We start from the raw sequence: 12,340 nt of genomic DNA on the forward strand, positions 1-12,340 counted from the left end.
GGCAGAGCTCAGACATACAGAGACAGCTGCAAACAAAAAAGAAGAGCAAGAGCTACCTATATGAGTCATGCAGTGCAGGTCAACCATGGTTACCAGTGACCTGCTCTACAGATGACCCCAACAACTATTAACAGTGAAGAAACCAAGGGCTAGCACACCCCCAGGGACCCCCTGCAGATACCATTTTTGCCCCAGATATTCATGATCACAGACAGCAGCCACCTGACTCCTTTTAGGCCTCCTCTCCTCATCACTGCCAGATCTGGGACCCACACTAGCAGTCAGCCCAGGCCTCTGCAACTGTGTGAGTGTAGAGCCTAGATCCCAGCAGTTGTTCCTCACCAATGTGCATACAATGGAGCCTAGCCTCTCCAGCTGCATACCTGCATGACTCTAGCCTCCACTGCTATGTACCCATTGGGAGACCATGCAGCCATAAGAGTACATGCTCATAGCCAAGACCTTCACAGCCCAAATCCAGCCTTGTCTGCTGTCACTAGCTGACACCCTAATTCTGATCTGTAACTAGTCTTTCCAGCTAGACACCTGCATGACCTCAGCCTGAATCTAGATGCTGGCCTCCCCTGCTGTGCACCCATGGTGACACCCAACATAGAGTACACCACAGCCAGGGCACCCACAGTTGCCAGTGTGCCTGTGCTTGCAGTTGGCCCTGGCCTTCGCTGGGCCTTGACTCCCACCACTATGTGTGTCTCTGCAAATGGACCCTGCCAATACAGAGGACCTGCAGCTGGCTCCTGCAGCTGAGTGTGTGCATACTGTTTGCTCTGGCCACAATTGATGCCTGCACTAGTCCCTAGATACTGGACCTAAAGGCACTCAGGAGGACCCCAATAGTCTGTATAGCCACTTTTTGGACTCCTCACAGCTCTAGCTAAAGACCATTTAGTTGTCAATACTGTGGATCTTAGAAGTCTGAACTGATAAGACCTCACGCCTTCCCGGACCCAGACCTGCCACGTGCCCTGGACTTGGTGCCATGCCACACCAAAGTTAGTCCATAAAATGTAGAAAAGTAAGTTCTTCAAATGCACAGACACCTCTGCAAGGCTACAGGTAACATGAAGAATCAGGGAAAAATAACACCACCAAAGGAATACAGTAACCTCCCATAACTAATCCAAAGAAATGGGGATACATGAATTGCCTGATAGTGATGTCAAAATAATTGTTCTAACGATGCTCAGAGAGCTACAAAAGAGCAGATGAATAATTTAATGATACCAGGCAAACCACAAAAACAAAATAAGAAGTTAAACAAGGAAGAAACAGAAAAGATCCAAGCAGAAAAATCAGTGAACTCAAAGACAGATCAATTGAAATTATACAATCAGAGGATCAAAAAGGAATAAAAAATGAAAAGTGAAGATTCAGTGCAATCCCTATAAAAATTCCAAAGACATTTTCATAGAAATAGAAAAAAAACAATTCTAAAATTCATATGGGACCACAGAAGACCCTGAATAGTCAAAGTAGAGAAAAAAAACAAAGCTGGAAGCATCACACTTCATGATTCAAGCTATATTACAAAGCTATATAATCAAAGATTATGGTACTGACTTAAAAACAGATACATAGACCAATGGAACAGAATGGAGAGCACAGAAATAAAGCCACATATATATGGCCAATTAGTAATTAACAGTGGAGCCAAGAATACTCAATGAAGAAAGGACAGTTTCTTTAACAAATGCTGTTGGGGAAACTGGATATCCACATGAAAAATAATGACCACTCACAGAAATTAACTCAAATTGGATTTAGGACTTAAACATAAGACCTGAAACCATAAAAATTCTAGAAAAAAACAGAAAAAATTCCTTGACATCAGTCTTGGCACCAGACTTTTTTGCATATTATATCCAAAGTACAAGCAGCAAAAGCAAAAATAAATGAGACAACATCAAAGAAAAATGTTTTATACATAAGGAGAAACCATCAACAAAATGCACAGGTAGCCTAGAACAGGAGAGAACATTTCCAAAGGATGTATCAGGAAAGGGGTTAATATCCAAATTCCATAAAGAACTCATACAACTGAATAACAAGAAAAGAAACAATCCAATTAAAACTAGACAGAGGAACTGAATAGGCATTTTTCCAAAGAAAATGGCCAACAAGTACAAGAAAAGGTGCTCAATATTATTAATCACCTGGGAAATATAAATCAAAACCATAATGAGACATCACTTCACATCTGTTAGAATACTATTATCAAAAAGACAAGAAATAGCAAATGCTGGAGAGGATGTGGGGAAGAGGGAACCCTTGTGCACTGTTGGTAACGAAATTGGTGCAGCCACTATGGAAAACAGTAAAAAAGTTCCTCAAAAAATTAAAAATAGAACTGCATATGACCTAGTAATTCCACTTACGGGTATTTACCTGAAGAAAATGAAATCACTATATTGATATCTGCACCTTTATGTTCACTGCAGCATTATCTGCAATATTCAAGACATGGAAACAACCTAAGTATCCATTGATGGATAATTCAATTTAAAAATGTGATATATATACCATAAAAAGAAGGAAATCCTGCCATTTGAAAGTGTTTTCTCTTGCCTTCATATATACCTCATATTTTTTGTTGTTGACAGCTGTATATTTTGTATAAGACTTAAATATGAAAAAACAGTTTTCATCCCTAGACATGGGTATGCCTTTTCTTCATCTAGGGCTTTATGATAGGGTTTCAATTAAACTAGTCGAGTTCAGCTCTGTTTGAGGTTTGTTCTTACATTTCCTTTCAGTTGCCACAGGCTTCAGATTCTTCTGGAGATATCTTATGTGTAGAGTAAAGGCTGGCTTGCCAGAGGTGTGTTTTCCACACTCCCACACCTCTCATGACTCCTCCATCCTTGGCTTTAAGCTCCTTTTGCACTGGGATTCAGAGAGGCTCAGCCCTTGCAGATTACTTTTTACATAATGTTTATTTTCCTGGTTTTGAGGGTGGAAGGTATTTTTTTTTATTGTCTTAAGTCTCAGTCTTACTATTTATTCATGACTCTGTATTTAACGTGTTTTTCAAAATATTGTAAGGGGTTTCTTTTTTAAATTTTATTTTTTTTCAGTTGTTCGTATATAATCATTACAACCTATTTTTCTATACTGAACTGCTATCCAGGTTGCTAAATTACCTTATTAATTTTAGTAATCTCCCTCTCCATTATTTCTTTGTTTTTTTTATGTACATGATCATGTTAATTCTTCCTTTATAGTCCTTATATTTTTTCCCTTTACCTTATTGCTTTAGTCATAACTTCCAGGTGAGTGTTGAATAGAAATAGTGATTTTTTTTTGTTTTCTTTTCAAGCATGGATAATATGGCAAGAAGTACACTTAAGTGTATAAGAAATTTGCATACTGTGTAATAAAGTGATTGTATGATTTTACATTCCTAACAGTAATAAATGAGAGCTCCATTTCTTCCACAATCTCACTAACACACGAGTCTTTTTAATGCAAACTATTCTAAAAAGTGTGTAGTGGTATCTCATTGTGGTTTTAATTTTTATTTCTTTAAATAAGCTGTAATTTTGAACATCTTTTCATGTGTTTACATTCTTTGGTGAAGTACCTGTTTAAAGATTTTGCCAATTATTTTGACTGGTTTCTCATTATTGAGTTTTAAAAGGTCTTTATATATTTTTCTTGTAAGTTTTTAATAAAATACATTCTTTGAAAATATTTTCTGCAATTCTGAGGATTCTCTTTTAATTTTCTTAAAAATGTTTTCAAAGAGAAGCTTTTGTTTGTATGAAATCCATTCATCAAATTTTTCTTCTATTGTGGACCATGCTGTTACTGTCATATCAGAGATACCTTGGCCTCCCCCAAGGTCAGTACAAAAGCTTTCTCCTATGTTTTCTTGTGGAAGCTATAGAGTTTTAGGTTTCATATTTAAATCTGTGATTCATTCTTAATTTTCATATATAGCATAAAGATAGAAGTTTATTTGTTTCTACACTTAGATATCTAATTGTTCTGCAATATTTTTGAAAAGATAATCCTTTCTCTACTGATTTGCCTTTGTGTTTTCTTTTCTTTTTATTTGTTAATAAAATTTATTTACCAAGAGGTTGTTTATAATAATATTTCAAAAGTGAAAACTGCAGTAGAAAAAGAATCTTAGGGCATAAAATTTCAGAGCTATTGCTCTACAGGCACTTTTATTTTTAAAAATTTTTTTATTATGTTCAGTTAGCCAACATATAGTACATCATTAGTTTTTGATATAGTGTTCAATGACTCAATAGTTGTGTATAACACCCAGTGCTCATCACAACTAGTGCCCTCCTTAATACCACCATTATGTTCAACACAATACTAGAAGTCCTAGCCTCAGCCATTGGACAACAAAAAGAAATAAAAGGCATTCAAATTGGCAAAGAAGTCAAATTCTCCCTCTTCGCAGACGATATGCTATTTTATTTGGAAAACCCAAAAACTCCACCGCCAAGTTACTAGAACCCATACAGCAATTCAGCAATGTGGCAGGATACAAAATCAATGCACAGAAATCAGTCGCCTTGTGTTTTCATTAAGAATTATTTTTCAAAAAAAAATTCATTTTTCCATGTATGCATGTGTCTATTTACAGACTTTCTGTTCTATTACTTTGATGTAATTTTCTGTCTCCTCACAAATACCACATTGTCTTGATTATTAAAGTTTTATGAGTCTTGAAATCAAGTAATATTAGTCTTCCGCTTTTGATCTTATTTTTCTAAATTATTGGCTTTACATACCATAGGAAATTTAGTATTACTTTGTCAATTTCTACAAAGAACATGAGGAGATTTTCATTGTGATTGCTTTCATTCTAAGATCAATTTTAGGAGTCTTCTGACCCATTTATTTAGTTCCTCTAAGATTTCTATCAACAATATTTGTGGTTTTCAGTGTATATTGTTTTACATATTTTGTCAAATTTGTCTGAAGTATTTCATAGGTTTTGATACTATTTAAAAGTTGTTTTATTTTATATCTCAATTTTAATCAGTCATTATCAGTAGAAACAAAAAGATTTTTTTATATTCATATATCCTTCAATCTCATTAAACTCTCTTAAGATATCTAGTAGATTTTTGAGGATCACATTATCCCATATAAATAATCCTGTGTCTATAATGATGATTATACTTCTTCCTTTCAAATTTGATGAATTTGAATTTCATTTTTTAGCCTTATTGTAAGTGATTAGAATCTTCATTATAATGTTTAACAGAAGTGGTAAGAGTAGGTAGGCTTGAATTTATCCTAATTTGAGGAGTCAAACATTCAGTCTTTCACTATTGTGATGCCAGCTCTGTAGCTTTTTGGTAGATGTCCTTTTTCAGGAAAGGAAATTCCCTTTAATTATTTTTGTTTCGCTGAAATTTTTAGTAGGAATGGATGTAAATTTTGTTCAAGTGCTTTTTCTCCATCTATTGAGTTCATCATATTGTTTTTCTCTTTTTTTTTAATTTATTTTTATTTTTTTTAATTTATTTATTTGACAGAAAGATAGCACAAGTAGGCAGAGCGGCAGGCAGAGGGAAAGGGAGAAGCAGGCTCTCTGCTGAGCAGGGAGCCCGATGCGGGGCTCGATCCCAGGACTCTGGGATCATGACCTGAGCTGAAGGCAGCCGCTTAACCGACTGAGCCACCCAGGCGCCCCTGTTTTTCTCTTTTTATTTGTTAATATGATGATTTAAATTGAATGATTTGGAACAGTGGTCAGCAAACTATAGCCCAAGGTCCTGCTGCCTGTTTTTGTGAATTTTTTTTTTCTTTAGGGACACAGCCATGCCATCCATTTATGTATTGTATATAGCTATTTTCATGCTACAGTGGAAGAATTGAACAGTTGTGACAAAGACTATATAGCCATAACCTAAAATATTTATTAGCTGGCCTTAAAAAAAATAATTTGCTGATCCCTTATTTAGAATAATAAAACAACCTTGCATTTCTGTTATAAACTCTACTTGATAATGATGTCTTTATATATATTGTTAAATATAATCTTCTAAAATTTAGTTTAGGACATTTGTATCTATATTAATGAGGAATATTGGTTTATAGTTTTCTTACTTTGCAATGCCATTTTTCTGGTTTTCAGTATCATGGTAAAGTTGACTTTATAGAATGATTTGGGAAACATTCCCTGCTCCTCAATGTTTGAAAGATTTTGTGTAGAACTTGTATTTTTTTTAAAGTTATTGGTAAAATTCACAAGTGAAGCTCTGAACCTGGAGTGCTTGTTTGTTTGTTTGTTTGTTGAGGGGAGAAGATTTTTAACTACTAACTCTTTTTCTTTAGTACAGACAAGGCTATTCATATTCTCCATTTTATCCTGGTTTAGCTTTGTATGTCTTTAAAGGAATTTAAAATGCCAAGTTCATTGGCATGAAGTTGTTCTTAATATGTTTTTACTATCCTTTAATATCTATAGATTCTATATTGCTAATTCCTCTGCTTTGGTCTCTCCAGATTTTGGGCTCCATCTCCTCAACTCAAAACACTGGGTGTTATACGCAACTGATGAATCGTTGAACACTATATCAAAAACTAATGATGTACTATATGTTGGCTAATTGAACATAATAATAAAAAAATAAAAAATAAAAAATAAATTTTCCTAGTTCTCTTAACAACTCTGTCAAGGCATTGACAGTGGGAGCAATTATAAGCTTACCCTGTGTGTTTTTTTTTTCTTGTTTTTTTTTTTTTTAAGATTTTATTTATTTATTTACAGAGAAAGCAAGAGAGCACAAGCCAGGGGAGCAACAGAGGGAGAGGGGAAAAGCAGGCTCCCCAGTGCACGGCTGGATCCCCTTCCCAGGGCCCTGGGATCATGACTTGAGCCAAAGGCGGACACTTAACTGACTGAGCCACCCAGTCAGGGGCGCCCCCCCTACCCCCATGTATTTTCTATCTCTCAGCAATTACTTCCTTTATTATCTAATTTCAGTGTCTTAAAAGTCATTGTTTTATACTTTTCTGTCTGATTTTCCTTTGTTTCAGATAAGAGGTTAAATCCAGTCTTTAAAACTCTTTCTTGACTGGAAGCAGAAATCCCTGATTTGATTATTGATCTTTAACTTTTCTTGTTTTTTTATGCATTTCAGATGATCTATTCTCTATCAGCATAGCTTCAGTTACATATCATAAATTTGATATCTTTTATTTATATTATCATTTGGTTCATATTTTAAAATTTTCCATTGTTATTTTTTATTTCCCTCATGCATTATTTAAAAGCACTGTCTTAATTCCCAAATGGGTAACTACATTCTAGTCATTTGTGAGCAGAGGGAAGGTAGGAGAGGAGGATTGTTGATAATCTAAATTTAATTTCACTGAGGTAAAAAAAATGTAAGATGTAGTTTTAATTCTTCTAAATGTATTAATACTTTCCTTAGCTCCCATTATATTTAATTTTAGTAAATGTTCTATGTATACCTAAAAATAGTGTATATTCTAGAATTATTTTTTTTAAGATTTTATTTACTTATTAGAAAGAGAGTGAAAGAGAGAGAGAGAGAGAGACCATGAGCAGGGGGAGGGGCAGAGGGAGAGGGAAAAGCAGACTCCCCACTGAGCAGGAAGCCCAATGCAGGGCTCAATCCAAGGACCCTGAGATCATGACCTGAGCCAAAGGCAGACGCTTACCCAACTGAGCCACCCAGGCACCCCATATTCTGGAATTGTAACATGCAGTGTTATATATATATATATATATATATATATATGTGAATGTGGTCATTCTTCAAATCTGATATATTCTTCCTGACTTTTTTGACTGCTGCTTCTATCAGTTACTGTGCATTATGGTGCAGCATATGTTAAGTTTTAGGAAGTGCTCATTCAGTCTTTCAACAAAAATTTAACGGATTTCTATTTGTGCCTATTTGTTCATTTTCCTCAGCAAAAGATCCTCCTAGTTTATGCTTCTATGAAAATGTCTGGCTGTGGGCATGGGGCATAGGAGAAAAAAAGGTAGGGCTAGCTTTTTCATATACTTATTTCAACAAATCTCCCAGTTTCTGTCCCAGTTCTCATTCTTGCCTCTGTTATTTTTGCTTCCTGTGAGTCTGGAATCTCTTCTGTATCTATCAGACAATTGGCGCCTTTGCCATTGCACTTTCTCAGTCTACATAGTTGCTTTTTCTATGGTTCCATAACTCAAAAGTTTACATCTATTTTATTTTATCCAATTATCCCCCTTTGATGAATGTTTTCTGATGCCCAACTGTCTTAGGTAAGCTTTTTTGGCTTATACAATAAGGAATTACTATTTTACAGAACAAGAATACTGGAGCAAGTGTTTCTCCAGGTTTGGCTTGTTAACAGTTCTTGCATCTTTCCATCTGTCAACTGTGGTGTTCAAGCCATCTTCAGGCCAGTTCTCCTCAGGGCCACGGGATGGCTCTAGGAGATTCCATCATTACTTCATGGGAAGACCCAAGACATGGTTCCTGTGCCTCATTCACTATCACTGAATCTTTCAGTTATGGGACAATGGTGGTTGAGATGGAAAAGGATAGCTGTTGAGGAAGGAGAGAAAGAGAGTGGCTAGATCATGTAGGCTCATGGGGGTTGCATTTATATTTTCATTTTATTCTAACTGTAAAGGGAAGTCATAGGGAATGATAGCAATCACATAGGGATTGGTGTGATTTCTTTTTGTTTAGCTTTAAAATATCACACTGGGGGACCTGAGTGGCTCAGTCAGTTGGGCTTCTGTCTCTTGATTTCTACTCAGGTCATGATATTAGGGTCCTGGGACCAAGGCCCACATTGGGCTCTGTGCTCACTGGGGAGTCTGCTGAAGATTCTCTCTCCCTCTCCCTCCCCCTTTGCCCCTCCTCCCACTTGTGCTCTAATTCTCTCTCTCAAATAAATAAATAAATATTAAAAAAACCAAAATAAATAAAATATCACACTGGACTGTACATGGAGGAGAGATTGATTATGGGATGACATATAAAAAATAGTAGAGAAACTTTTAGGAATAATAATCTAGGAGAAGTAAAACTAATATTAAATAATATATTTCTGTCCCCTGAATATAAATTAATACCAACAGAAAGTGAAATTTTGCAAGTTTAATTCATTCTCCAAAAAGAACATTTTTCTCTGTATGGCTGTGAGCACTTTTTTTCCTTCATCTTTCTTCTTATGTTCTGTTAAAATAAATGCCAAAAATCATAGCAAAGTATACAAACAGTCACATATATGAAAGTTCCAATGTCAGTGCTTCAGAAAGGGTTTGCAAGTCCACAAAATTAAAAGCAGAACTTCCTCTCCTTTTTAACTAGTGTGCTGCCTAATATGTGTTGCAACTTATTGCAGAGTATGTCCCATACCTTGTAGATGAAAGCAGAAGTGTTATACAGAACTCTAACACTATAATTTAGTGTTTGCTAATCTATTTAGACATAGTAAATAAGACCTATGAAAATTGTCATAGTTTCAATGTGTTTTTCCATCCAGATGTATCTATTCTCTCTTTTTTTCAAGTCTTCTTGAAAAAAAATATTTTTCATGACCTGAGCTGAAGGCAGACGCTTAACCATCTGAGCCACCCAGGCGCCCGTGTTTGTTTGTTTTTACAAATAAATGTTTCAGTAAATGACATTTCAATAAATGTCATCATTCAATGATATTTTGTGATTATCTTCATTAAGGTGCTACAGAGTACTTACATTTACTCTAAGGTATTTTGTTGATTGTCTAATGTGAAAGGACATTATTTTTGTATTTTTATATTCTTCTTGATGATTTAAAAGGCTTCCATTGGAACATATATTAAGTAAGCAGCTAAGCATCTTTGTAAACTGTTAAAAATAATTTCTAATATCTGCTTCAGTTTACTCAGGTTTCTATGTATGTATTATAGTACTTGAAAATAATGATACTTTTGTCCTTTCTTTCTTTGCTTGCCTTATTTCTCTGGAGAAAGTACCCAAAATAATACTAATGAGGATATCTTTAATGTGACTACATAAAAATGGCAATTTCATATGGCTTAAATTTAAATATTAAGAATTTCATTAAATATGGCTAGACTAAAAAATCCACTTAAAAGACAGTGATTCTCAGATTTATTAGATTTTTTTTACAATATTGAATATTTTTACTCAAAAAAGACAATTTCATGTCTGAGTCATCTTAATAGAAAGATACACAACTAATGAATCATTGAACACTACATCAAAAACTAATGATGTACTATATGCTGGCTAACTGAACATAATAAAAAAAAGATGAAAAATAATAAGGAAAAATATATCTGAAATGGTACCCCAAAGGGAAAGTGATATAGCTATACTTTAACAAAACTGGTAAGACTTTAATAAACTTTAAGGCAATATCATTACTTGGGATCAAATGGATACTATAGAATGAAAAAGTGTCCAATTCACTAAAAAAGACTCTGAAACATTTATTTGTAAAAACAAACAAACACGGGCGCCTGGGTGGCTCAGATGGTTAAGCGTCTGCCTTCCGCTCAGGTCATGATCTCAGGGTCCTGGGATCGAGTCCCGCATCGGGCTCCCTGCTCCTTGGGAGCCTGCTTCTCCCTCTGCCTCTCTCTCTCTCTCTCATGAATAAATAAATAAAATCTTTAAAAAACAAACAAACAAACAAACAAAACAGACAAAATAACAGTGAAGTTGAAGAAAATTTGAGCAGTACTATTAACAAAACTGACCTTATATAAGGACATTAATTCACCCAATGAATACAGAATACATGTTTTTGTAAGACTATGTAAAATATTTACAAATGTAATGTTGTCTTAAAGCCTAGCTCAATAAATTTCAAAGGAATGAAATAATATAAAGCATGTTTCTTAAATAAAATACAATTAATTTAGAAATCAATGACAAAAGATTTTCTTGAAAATTAACTCATGGATCAGAGAAAATATAAGGATTTTGAAAAATTTGAAGCAAACTCTAAAAATCTATATATCAAATTTGTGGGATACAGCTAAAAATTATTAGGAGAAAAGTTACCACAAATACTTACATTTGAAAAGAAAAAAAGACTGAAAAATTATTAACTAAATGTACATTCCATGAAGGTAGAGAAAAAAATCCAATTTGAAAAAGTAGAAGATAAAAATAATGAGTGATTATAGCAGAGATCAAATAAATAGAAAACAAACGTATAATAAAGATAATTATTAGCAAGGCCAAAGTTTATTATTTGAAAAGACAAATAAAAAATGATGAAACTCTTGGTGAGATTTCAGTAAGAATAAAAATACATCACACACAATCAATATTTAGAAATAAAATATGAAGTATCACTACAGATATTGAAGAAATTTAAAAAATAAGATGTTATCATAAAAATCTTTGTTCTAATTCTGCAAAAATTGAGATATACTTTTATTTATTTAATTTACAATTTCTTGATGAAAATAATCTTACCAAAACAGACCCCAGAAGAAATAGAGAAATTCTGGGTGCAAGAGTGTGCCTTGAGCCATGAACTTGAGAGCCACCCTGAATCATTGCTGCTTCCACGTAAGGTTCTTCTAATAAAACAAAGCAAGGACTTGGGAACATATTTATATTAACATAATAGCATGCCACCAAATAATAAAACCTGCCAGAAAAAAAGTGACAAAAAGAAATATAAAATGTGAAATGTAAAAATGTGATGAAAAAGGTGACACTGTGAGTGCCCCTTCTCCACCATGTTTGGCATCTACCTGCCCCACTTTCAGCATTTCCATGTCATTGCCAAGGACATTTTCTGGCTGCTAGAGTTCGGCTTCTCTACTTCCAGAGTTGGAGAAGTGCCTTAGAATGAAAGCTCTCCTGGAGCAAACCTCAATCAATAATGGAAATTTTAAAATACCTAGTTCAAACACCCTTTATGGAGTGCATCACAAATTTGCAAGCCATCCTTGTGCAGGGGCCACACTAAACTTCTCTGTATCATTCCAATTTTTAGTATAGGTGATGCTGAAGTAAGCATGCTCAAATGCCCAATCATTCTGGACAGCATCTTTGCTTTAGTGTCTGAAGTTCTCCAGGAAGACTATGCTCTGGTTACCCAGAAAGGTAACATTATTGATAATGTACTCAATTGCCTGTCTTTCCTTCCTTTGCCTCAGTTACTTCCATCATCCCCCCATGTGTTTCCTCCATATTTCAAATAAACTATTTCACCTGAATCCTCTTCTCATGGTCTCCTTCTGGGAAAACCAAAACTAAAGACAAAAACTCTAGTTTAATATTTCAAAAGCATTTAAAATGAAAAAAAAAAACTTAATGGTGATGAATATCATGGTAAACACTGTAAGAGAAAG

General features: G+C 34.6%; 1 non-coding gene across 1 annotated transcript; it reads right to left on the minus strand.

The window, feature by feature from the left end:
- Positions 1-11,898: 11,898 nt before the first annotated feature.
- On the minus strand, positions 11,899-12,006 carry LOC118530712 (U6 spliceosomal RNA). Its single transcript, XR_004914783.1, has one exon. It is a non-coding gene; the product is annotated as a U6 spliceosomal RNA (small nuclear RNA).
- Between the last annotated feature and the right edge of the window lie 334 nt (positions 12,007-12,340).

This window comes from Halichoerus grypus, chromosome 8 (assembly GCF_964656455.1).
Source record: "Halichoerus grypus chromosome 8, mHalGry1.hap1.1, whole genome shotgun sequence".
NCBI lineage: Eukaryota > Metazoa > Chordata > Mammalia > Carnivora > Phocidae > Halichoerus > Halichoerus grypus.